Source organism: Miniopterus natalensis, chromosome 2 (assembly GCF_054644295.1).
Source record: "Miniopterus natalensis isolate mMinNat1 chromosome 2, mMinNat1.hap1, whole genome shotgun sequence".
Classification (NCBI taxonomy): Eukaryota; Metazoa; Chordata; class Mammalia; order Chiroptera; family Miniopteridae; genus Miniopterus; species Miniopterus natalensis.
The window spans coordinates 73,938,818-73,950,975 of record NC_142082.1 but is presented as its reverse complement, the minus strand read 5'-3'; positions in this window follow the sequence as shown (position 1 = coordinate 73,950,975).

Below are 12,158 nucleotides of genomic sequence, written 5' to 3'. Positions count from 1 at the left end.
GAGAGAGAAAAAAAGAACATTGATTGGTTTCCTCTCGCATGTGCCTCGACTGTGGATTGAACCCGAAACCTTCATATGTGCCCTGACCAGGAATCTAACCCACCACCTTTTGGTGTATGGGACGACGCTCCAACCAACTGAGCCACACTGGCCAGAGCGAGAACAAATTATTTTTAAAAATATTTTTATTCATTTTTAGAGAGAGAGGGAGAAAGAGGAACACCCAAGTGAGAGCAGAACATCAATTGCTGCCTCCTTCATGCCCCTCACCAGGGAGTGAGCCCACAACCTGGGCATGTGCCCTGTCCAGGAATGGAACCAGCAAGCCTTTGGTGCACGGGATGATACCTAGCCCACTGAGCCATGCTGGCCAGCGCAGAACAGAACAAATTTTTTAAAAGGCAAAGGAGGGAGTTGAGAGAAAAGATTAGATAGTTAAAGAATCGATCTAGGAACCAACTTCTGACTAATAGTAGTTACAAAAAGGGAGAACCGAGAAAATGGAAATTATAAAATAAACATAACAAATAAAGATTTCTTTTCATCTTCAAAAGAAATGCAATATTGAGTGTCCAGCCTATTATATGTAAGAAGACCCATGCTAGGATACATGCATCTTAGTATGGGTCACATTTAGTGAAATGTCAGAACACTAAAGAAAAATAAAAAGCTCCAAGGAAGCCCTGGCTGGTGTGGTTCAGCTGGTTGAGTGTCATCCCCTGCACTGGGAGGTTGCCAGTCTGATTCCCAGGGAGGGTACATGCCTGGGTTACAGGCTTGATGCCCAGTAGGGGGCATACAGGAGGCAGTCAATCAGTGTTTCAATGTTTCACTCTCACATTGTTTCTGTTTTTCTCTCTTTTCCTTCCTCTGTCTAAAATAACAAATCAATAAAAAATAAAATAATAATATTAGTCCCATGTATCGGTATTCTTCTAGGCACTATTGCTCTATTAAATCATTTAATCCTTACAACAGCCCTATGAGTGGGTATTATCATTCCTATTTCACAGACAAGAAAACTGAGGTGGTCACAGCCAGTAGATAGTAGTAGAGCCAGGGCTGAAACTCAGGCATTCTAGTTCTAGAGCCTGCGCTCTTTTTAGAGCCTTCTCCAGCAATTTTGGATGGTTAAACAAAATGGCTCAATGCCTTAGTATTTCTGAAGAAAATGACTTCAACATGGAATTCTATGCCCAGCCAAATTATCAATGAAGTATGAGGGAGAATAAAAACATTTTCAGACATTTCACACTGAGAACACTTCTATATATCCTTCTTAGGAAGTAATTTGAGAATGTAATCCCTAAAAATGAGGGAGAAAACAAACAAAAGATAATAATAGAAGTTCCAGGATGAGAGATGTGCAATTCAGTTTGGAGAAAGATGTCTAAAGGTTCTGGATGAGAAAGAGGAAACCGATGGAATTATTTGGCATTGTTGAGAACTTAAAAAAACTTGAACGTATGGTAAACATACAGAAAGGGGAAAAGGCAATTTTAAACTCCGGGAAAACAAAAGCTATAAAAGAATGTCATGGTCTAGATAAAAAGAGGTTGAAAAGGAGGATGGCTGTCATTTTGTTAAGCCCTACTATGTGCTACAAGTATTAGCTCATTTTATCCCCAGACAATGCTACTAGATGCAAATATCACTATTATGCAGACAAGTTTAGAGAGGTAGGTAACTGGCTTTGGGTCACACAGCTGTATAAGAAGCAGAGCTGAGAATCAGACACCAGATGTTAACCTCTATGAAAAGACTTAACCACCCCATGGATGATTTTTTTCTGCCTCTCTAATACTTTCCCAATTTTCTACAAGGGACAGGCATTCTTCATTGGCAGGGTTGGAGAATCAAATTAAAAATTAAACAAATTGCCCTGGCCGGGTGGCTCAGTTGGTTGGAGCATTGTCCAGCACACCAAAAGGTGGCGGGTTTGATTGCCGGTCAGGGCACACACCTAAGTGGTGGGTTCAATACCTGGTTGGGGTGCGTACGGGAGGCAGCTGTTTTCTCACATCCATGTCTGTCTGTCCCTCTCTCCCCCTTCCTCTCTCTAAAATTAATGAAAGATATCCTTAGGTGAGAATTAAATGAAAAAAATTTAAATTACATCCTGGCAAATTCCTATAGGAAGGTTCTAGGTGGGAAGTTTCTCCATGCAGCTGCGCATAGGGACTAGCCTGATGCTGGGGAGGGGCCAGAGACCCGTGGGAAGGTGGGGGCTGGGGCTGGGGAGACAATGGAGCATAGTAGTAGAAGTTGGGGACAGACAGGGAAGAAAAAAAGCTCTGAGGACCCAGATACAAACACAAGGACCATAGAAGGGTGAAGGGAGAAAGGAAGGGGCTCTGTCCAGGCCCTGAGTCCAGCTTGATGTGGGATCGTGGCCAGTGGCTGCTCACTGATGCCTAACTCAGACCCTCTGCCCCAGGCTGCCCACTGCCTGCTGGCTGGATTCCTTCCGTTCAGGGACTGAAGGGCAGGCACCTGGAAAGGACTCATCTCCCTCTGTAAGGCCCATTTCCTCCAACAGAGGGAAGAACTAACCTTCTACAAGAGCTGCTCGGCACGAGTACCACAGCTAGATCAGATTAATTTTTTAACCTGCCCAAGACTCCCTCAGCCAGGAAACAGCAGGCCCCAATTCCCCAAACCGAATTAAGGGAGACAAAGGTTTGCTCTTCCCAGAAGCCCATCCAGAGCGCTCTGGGGCTGAGGTGGGTAAGTGTGTGCCCATGACTCCTGTGTAGTTTTGGCACGTTAGTGTGAAGCGGGGAAGTCATCCTAGGGGGCATATTTCAGAAGGGGATATGGGGGGATGTTTTCACACTATTTCCACCATGCCTAGGCTTTCTGAATCTCTCAATAAAAATATCGTCGTCAGCAGCATCTACCACCACCACCATCTATCTGATGATTTCAGTTCACTGCCAAACTCTTCCAATCTCACTCTTCTGGCCCATCTCTCCCAGTTCCCAGAACTGTCACCTCCATGTCACTGACTCCAGATCTCTAGTTCCACATCTTGAACTTTTGTGCTGACTGCAGTTCAGACTTGTCGAATTCAAATGGAATTTGTCAGTGATTTTCTATATTAATCCATAGTAAATAAATAAAAACCCATCATCAGCATTTCACTTTGGACCTTCATTCCCCATATGTTACTGATTATCTTTTTCTTCAGAACATCTTAGTTCTCAACTTTGTTACTTATCACTTTATTCACTTAAGAAGTATTCATTAAATGTCTTGTGTGTCAAACACTGTGCTAGAATGGTCAAACACTAATTCCAAATTCTAATTTGGTAGGTGGTCACATTTCAGTGGGAGGCAATATACATGTGGCCTTCATACATGGCAGCATGGTGTCTCCCCCTTCACCTACCCCTCTTACACCCCTGCTGACGGCCAGGCCAGGCAGTCTGAGCTTCCAGAGCAGTTCCAATCACACAAAGTCTCCCCTAGGGTGTATGAATCCTAACAGTGCCACCACTGCCTAATTCTCACATCTCCCTATAACCTGTTACTCTAGCACCATTTTTTGAAGAGGGGAATTTAAAGTATCACCAAGAATTCTCACTAGTCCCCTTGATCGTGTTTGCTAGCAGGGTGACACCACCAAGGAGGAAGACAGGGCTCTAAAAGCATGGAGATTTTAGACAATGTAGAGGGCATACTAACACTAGTCCGGTAGGTTTTGTAAGCTCAGTACTTGTATTAAACCAGTCTCAGAATGTGTTCTGGAGAGCATGGCTTAGTTCCTTACTGGCAAGCCTTCAATACATTATAACACTGTAGAATGAGTGTGCTCAGAGAAATGGGCCTATAAACTCCACCACTGCACTTTTATCCCTTATATTAGGTCCATGGGGGCAGACTGTTTTTGCTTAAGCCAGTTTGAATTTCTGTAATTTGCAACTCAAAGGGCCCACACCAATAAAATAACACTTGCATATTATTTTACAGATTTAATGTACTGTTTTATTCTTACAATAAACAACGTAAGGTAGGCACTTTAGTAGTAGCGTTTATAAGGAAGAAGAAATGAAAATGCAGAGAAACAGAGGCTGTCCCCAGACAGCTAAAATGTGAGCCAGCATTCCTGCCCTAGAACCTTGCTCTTTTACTCAAACTCCCTTCACCTGTACAGGAAGTTTTAAGTGATCTCAATTTTTCTGAGTGGGCGTGGTTCACCTTGTTTGTACATGATAAACTGAAGTAGTTAGGAGTTATGTTTTCAATAGTCATTAACTTGAATATTTCCACAGCCTAACTTCTTTAAGTCTTTCTTTCAAATTCTGGAATGGGCCTGAGCTAAACATTTTGTGAGACTCCCAACTTCCCTTTACACAAGTAGTCAAAAGCCTCCAGGTAACTGCTAACTTCTCAGCCCAGCACAGCCTCCCTCCCTCCTTTCCTTCTTCCTTCCCCACTCTAGAGGAATGAGCTGTTTCTTCATCTATTAACATCTCTCTGTAGCCAAGTGAGGGGACTGTGCCAGGTGCCAGGAAAACTAAATGAAGCGCCTGCAGGTCTGACTGATGGGGCTTCTAAATTTCCTTTGTCAGGTCCTGGAAAAAGACACTTAGAAAACAGTCCCCAGGCTGATCCCACTACTTGCTCTCCACTGTATAATGCTGTTTTCACCATCTCCAGCTCCAGGTCAGTGTGTTTTCAGCCCGCATACTGGAATTGCTATTCACACCAATTTAAATTAACTTGGCAAGTCCGTCTTCATGAGCTGCGGCATTACCACCCTCTCCAAGCCCAAAAGTAGATCCTGTGTAGGTGTAGTCTCTACTTTGATAAATAACAAAGCTGTGCACTCATTGCAGCTGAGGATGGGAGGCAGCAAATTGTTTGCAAAATAAGATTTAGTCATCATTAAAAAAAAAAGACCTGGAACAGTCCTCAGAGCAAGCTGGTCTAAGGTATAAGAAAACAACTGTTACACCAAAAAAATGTGCCCTCTTATCCAGTGAGGTGAGTGTCTAACCAGTTCAATGTCTACTTCTTGTATCACAAAAGCAAACAAGGCAAAAACCCAGTAAGAACTCTGAGCATCACATGCCCTTCTAATTTTCACCCTGTGTACCCCAAAGCGAGGACTTGCGGTACGATTCAAAGTGCCTGCCTTCCAAGGAGTGACCATGAAGAAGCGTTTTCTCCATCTATTCTTCATGTTCTTATTGTCTCAAATGTAGAAGTCAAACCTTGAAGGGAAAGGAAATTGGAGTAGACCCTAAGAATGGAGACCTAAAATCCCAGATGACAGGGCTGGTATTTTCAGGGTAAGTTTATGCTCACAGGGTGAAAAGTACTCCCTCCTCTCAGTTTACATTGGGACACTCACCCTAATGAGGAACCTAATCAGGAACTGACGGGGGGGATCCAGGACTGGCTATGTGGAAGTGGACAGAACTGGCTTGCCGGCTCTGGTGGCCCTTGGGTGGGTGGGCTGAAGGGGGTGGGGGTGGGGAGGGGAGAAAGACCTGGTCTTGGGGCACCTGCACCCACAGGGTTCTAAACCAGTTAGCAAGGGCTTTAGGACCAGCCAATATTTACATTTGTTTTATGCCAAACTGGAGTTACTATTTGGTCTGTTTGATTACAACAATGGCCATTAGCCAATATTGGATTTCCTAGGTCCTAAATTTTTCATCCCTGTTAATGGCTTTTAGCCATTTCCTGTGAAATAGCCAGAAATAAAAGATGTGAAATGCAAGTTACCTTTATCATTAGTGACAGTAGCTCTAGAAAGAACGTCAACAATAAACATTTATTAAATGTGTACTATGTGGCAGGAGCTGAGCCACTTTACACACTCTTCTCACAGCACCCTCCCAGTCCCAGCTGGGGATAAATATTCACATCTTTGGGCTTCAGATGAGGGCAGGGACTCCTCACAAGGAGTCCAGGTCACACTGTTAACATGGATTCATTCTGAGTTCTCAGTGCAGGCTATGGGGTGTGATATGTAAAAGGAACATACCACCGTGTTTTCCAGAAAAGCCTGAAAATTTCCTACAGGCTGTTCATGGCCAGAAAAACACACCCACTCTTTATTAGTTTCTGGTTGAAAATTTGGTAAGTGCAATTGTTTCCAGATCTGGCTGATCATCAGAAGTAACTGTGGAGCTTTATAAAAATATAGAGGTAGGGCCCCCTCGCAAGGGATATGTTTCCGTTCTGTCAGGTAGTGCCTAGCAGTCTGCACTTTACCACCCCACCCACATGGTTCTGAGAACCAGACAGGCCGAGAACCCCGAGGCTAGAGAGGGCGCTGGCTGGGAGTGCGCGCACCATCCTGCTCCGCACGAGCAGGCGGCGCGGTGTGAACGGTTTACCTTTTCTGCGCCTGTAGAATAGGGACAGAAATCACTATAAAGTTCTCTGAGATGCCAGAAGTGCTTTTTCAGTACACATTAGCAAAGCGTAAGTTTTAATACATCACCTCAACCTTGTTAGAACTGGGAATCAAATACTTTTATATTGTTGCCGATAATATGTGTATAATGGTAGATTACTGTTGCTTTTACTGCAATTTAGTCTCTCTCATCTTATTATGCACCCAACACATGAGTCCTTTATATGATGAACTTGTATATAAGCATGTTACTCTTTTCTTCCACTGGTTGAGCATTCTCTGTTCTTCTGTATCTACCTGGGAATCACTAGAGGACCTTTTCCTCATAGTTTTTACTATTTCCTTGAAATTCACTGGTGAACCTTTTCCCAGTACTTTTTTTAAAATGTTTTTATTGATTTTTTTATTGAGAGAGGAAGGGAGAGGGATAGAGAGACAGAAACATAGATGAGAGAAACATTGATCGGCTGCCTCCTGCATGCTCCCTGTTGGGGATCAAGTCCACAACCCAGGCATGTGCTCTGACCAGGAAATGAACTAGTGAACTCTTGGTTCCTGGGTAAATGCTCAACCACTGAGACACACGGGCTGGGTCCCAGTACTCTTACTATCTCTTTAGTTGTGTGTCTCTAGGCACAGACTCTTAACTAGAGAGGAATACAATGGAACGATGCCCTGATGGTTAACAAAATGTGATTTAAGAATATTTATATTCCCAGATATGCATTTCTGAGTAACTGGCTCAGTTGGAGGGTGCTGTGGTCACTTTCTGGAATGCTCCTTAGACCTAAGCCCTTCCTTGGGAACCACTTCTGCCCCCTACAGCTATAGCACCACTGGAGGGGGCCTCTGTGGCCATAGGTGCTTTTCTCCACTGGTCAGATTAGGGGTAGACACCTGACCTAAAACAGAAAGCAAACAGATTCTTCTGGGAAATCTGTAGATGAAATCCAGAATTAGTCAGCTGTGGGAAGCTGAGCTGAAAAGTGATACAAAATTGAAGGCAGAGCTGGCACCATTTCAAGGCAAAGCAAAGTGCATGCTGAAGTTATGGGGGAACACGAACCTTGCAGAGCAAGGGAAGCCAATCTGCAGAGAACAATAAGAAGCAGGTGCACAGAGGCAGGCCAATGACAAGGATCAAGCCGTCCCTGAGAGAGGCAGGGAGCAGGGGCCAGAACCTGCGAAGGCTGTCCTTCCTGCCTCTGAGCCAACCAGAGTGGATTTCTCCTTCTTACAACTGAAAACCTTGAGTAGGATGGAGCTGGGTAGAGATTGGGTGATAGACAAATATTTCTGGGTGCACATAAGAGTGTGTGGAAGCAGGTGGGAGCGCAGCAGGGGGCAGGTGATGTTATGGAGTCAAGTAGTGAATGTTTTTTTCTGGAATACACATGCCTGTCTAGTGCCTGCCATCCTGCCCACAGTGGGATGCTGATGCGTATGACTCAGCGTGAGTTGTAGCTGGGCCCTGTGCCATGTGTAGAAGCCCCTGACTGAGAAAATGAAGCAAACCTCTTTCTAGTCTCAGGATGGGCAAGACTGACAGGCAAGCCTGGGCAGGTCTACGGATTAGAATTATAGAATCTTAAAAAAATTTTAAAAAAATATTTTTATTGATTTGAGAGAGAGAGCGAGCAACATTGATGGGCTGCCTCCTGCACACCCCTACTGGGGATCAAGCCGGCAACCTGGGCATGTGCCCTCACTGGGAATCGAACTGGCGACCTCTTGGGTCAACACTCAACCAACTGAGCCGGGACAAATTACAGAATCTTAGAACCAGAAGGATATTAAAGATCATCTTCACCAGCCTCTCAGCAAGTACTGATACTCTTTCCTGCTGAACAGCCCCTCTCCAGCCACTTCCCCTAAACCACAAATTTCTCCATCCCAGATTACTGGTGATAGAAGCTGACTAAAAAATCTGGCAAACGTAAATACATATTCAACATGATGGAGAATGGGAACCCCAGTTCTAACTTCCTGGCTTCTTCACTTGTCTTTTTTAGTATATGTGATGCTCTAGCCTTGATCAACATACTCCAGTTTTTCCATGATGAAATCAACCAATCAGACCCAACTGAAAAGTGCTTTAAAAAAAAGTACTTAAAATAATCCTGTTTTTCTCTTCTGGCCTTTCCCAGTTGATTATTTGGTATTCATTTGCCACTGTATGCTATGTGAGACTCCACACGCAGTGGTGTTTTCATTTCAATATACTAAGTTTGCAGGCTGAGGTCTATGGACTTTCAGATGAATCTCTGTGTAGGTGGTAACAAAATGTGATTTCAGAGCTGACTGTTTGACATTTTTAAGGTTTCACCTGCCAATGCTGTCTGAAGGTGATTAAGGGTTTTATTTTCTAAGAGGATATAAAGCTTGGTGAGTAATAAGGACTCACTACCTCCAGAAGCTGCAGTTGAACAGGCCCATCTGCCTGCGTTCACTGCAAGGCTGGCCCAGTTGCTCTCTCAGATCCTGGGCTCCATGTCAAGATAAGGCAGGAGACCTGAGAGAGTGAATGCCGTTGGGTAGCAAAGCTAGCAAACGCTTCGTCTCAGGCTGACTTGAGTTCTAGCTTTAGTTCTCTGCAGTTCCACTGTGACAGGGTGAAGAACTTACCTTGATTTTTTCTGCTTTGAAAACAGCAGATCTCTTACTTCTCTACTACTGTAGGAAATAATTATTCAAAATTGCTTTTTCAAACATTTAGCAAATCAAAGAAGTGATATTCGTTTCCCCAATTTATTGTGGCAGTATGACTCACTCCATTTTTGGCTTTGTGGACCCTCTCCCAGTGGCTGTAATTCAAGGCCTCCATCTCTATACACATCAGGCACTTTCTTCCCTTTTGGAGATGGAATGTACCTGTTAATCCTAGAATTTCTCAAGGCAACAGAACAGGCTTCTAACACTGTGAACAGGCCCTGACTGGTATCTCACCTTGTTCCCTGACAAGCAATCTGCAGACACCTAGGCAGTGTGGTGCAGGAGGAGGACCGAGTCTCACCCGGCACCCCTGGCTTCCTCACCCAGCACCTAGGGTGGCGCCTAGGATGCAGCAGGGTGAAATTCAATAAAGGTCTGATGGAGTGCAGTCTATCCTCTTAGCTTACATTTTCTCTAGGGAAAGGTTCTTTCTTAATGGCAGGACGTTAGGTATTCCCTAACCCTCACGCCCAATGGGGTAGACATGGAGCAATAAGTGTCATTGGAAATGAAGAAGCATGTTGCCAGTAGGGGAATAATAGAATTATGTGCATCATTTTGAACTTGAGTATACAACTGAAGGAGGTTAACCCTGCCTATTAGCTCCTCATCTATTCCACCTGGGCCCATGGTAAAATTACCTGACCTCCAAGTTGTTCCATTAGACTGTGCGTCTAGCCACACTCCTTTACTACCGAGCTCTATCTGTAAATATACCGAAAGTGTGTGTGGACTCTCACTCCAACTACCGTGTGAAGTAAGGCTGCTCCCTAATGCCCTTGCACTTGTTCTTTCTGTAATTCTTGCCTCTTAGTGAAATTTTTAGGTCCTTTCAAACCCCACTTCAGATACCAACTCCTCTAAGAAGGCTTTCCTGATTCCCCAAAGATGGAATTAAGCATTTCATTCTCTGTGCTAGTTCCATATTTTACAGTTTGTATATGTTAAAGCTAATACTGATAAAGTAGTTTCGATGTGTCATGGTGTTCTAAGAGCATTACATATATTGACTTATTTAATTTTCACCACAATTCTATGAGACACATACTCTTAATATTCCCATTTTGCAGATGAGGAAACTAAGGCACAGATGGTAAACAACCTGCTCTAAATCACAGGCTTTCAATTCAGGTAGATCTTAAAACATTTGGCCATCATGTATTTCTACTGCTGCACTGAACACACTATGCTGCCATTTATCTGTTTCAAAGTCCTCTTCAATACTGTGAGTTTTATTTGTTCAGCTCTATGTTCCCACACTTGGCAGTCCCAAGCTAATGGACTTCCTGTGTGCTCACTAAGCCATAGCAGATACCCTCAACTATGACCAGCCAAGTCAGTAACTTTCTCATGAGCCTGGGATTAAATATTCACTGGCTGGTCTAGGATGTAAGTAAATCAAGTACATTGGCCATCTGCAATCATTTCTGGGAAACAGCTCATCTGAAATCTAGAGCAAAAAAAAAGAACATCATTCCACAAGTGAGAAACTCCAGAACCGGAACAAGAATTAGAAACCAAATCTCTAAAGTCAAAACAACACAGGTAGAATCCAGAATCAATTCTTTTTGATTCAAGAATGGTAACTCTTGAGATTCTGCTATCCATTAGTTAGTGAGGAGAAGTCAAATGTGAGAGAGATATGTAAATTATATCTCAATAATAATAACAACTAAAACAACAACAACAAACCCAAACATGAGAGACTCTGGGCAGGTAAATTACAGCTGTGGAAAATCAGCAGCTAGCGCCCATGACCTACAGACACATAGGTAACAAGTGCCAGCACTCCAAAGTGCTGTTCTGGGATCTGAATCTTGCTCTGACCCTGACTACTATATGACCTTGGTTTTTTAACCTCTTAGCACCTGAACCTCTATAAAACAAGGGTAAAAAGAGAACCTATGTCGTAGGGTTGCTGTGAGGATTAAATGAATTATATGAGTCAAATCCTTAGCATAGTGCCTGGCACACAGCAAGGGTCCAATAAACACAAGCTATTATTCTTCCTGATTACTAATAAAGTAGGCAAAGAGCTGGTATCATGTAAGGTACATTACCAGAAACACCCATAACCTTTATCCTTGCTGCCTGGCACACAGTGGACATTTCAGTGGATGAATTAATGGCCAAAGTGTTTTTGTTCAAGGGAGAAACTAGAATGGCAATCAGAAGTAAGGCTTAAATGTCACGAAGACTAGCCCAGCAAACTCAAAATTTAGCATTCTATTAATGATATCAATGTATTATAGACAGCCACTATATGTACTCATAATAGTAATTCTTAGGCATTATATAAATCCTTTTGTGTCTTATAAATTATCAATAGTCAAATTATATTCAAGGAAGTTTTAAAATTAAGTATATATTACTGCATTCAAACACTTTAAAAACTGGAAATCTATGTAGAGTCTAAATGGCAACAATGAATTAACTGGGATATTTTGATTGATTGCAACACTAAGTTCACACTTAATTACTCATATGGTATTGATACCCATCTGTATTTCCCACTAGACTGTGAACGCCTCTTATGCCTCCTGCTTTAGTATGCACTGTGCCTGGAACATATTCATGGTCAACAAATACCTGCGAAATAAACAGCCATAGTGTCCCATGACCATACCACACCAAAGTTTTTAGTCCAGCAACATATTCTTTTGGTGTACTTACATTTCCACAAAATGATAAAAAATTTGTATCTTCCTAAGGCCTTATAAATACAAATTTCAACATTTAAAAATATGGTATGCTTTACATGGAACAGACTGATAAATCTCAGCTCAGCGGGAAGGCAGGATGCAGGAGTGGTTGGGGAGAGATTAATCAAAGAATTTATACGCTTATATGCATAACTCATGGACACAGTCAATACTGTGGTGAAGGCGGGGAGGGGGAGTATCAATGGGGAAAAAAAGGGAGGAAAATTGTAATACTTTCAACAATTAAGATAAATTTAAAAAAAAAGGGCCTGGCTAGGTGTGGCTCAGGGGTTGAGCATCGACCTAGGATCCAGGAGATCTTGGTTTGATCCCCAGTGAGGGGCGTGCAGGAGGCAGCCAATCAATGACTC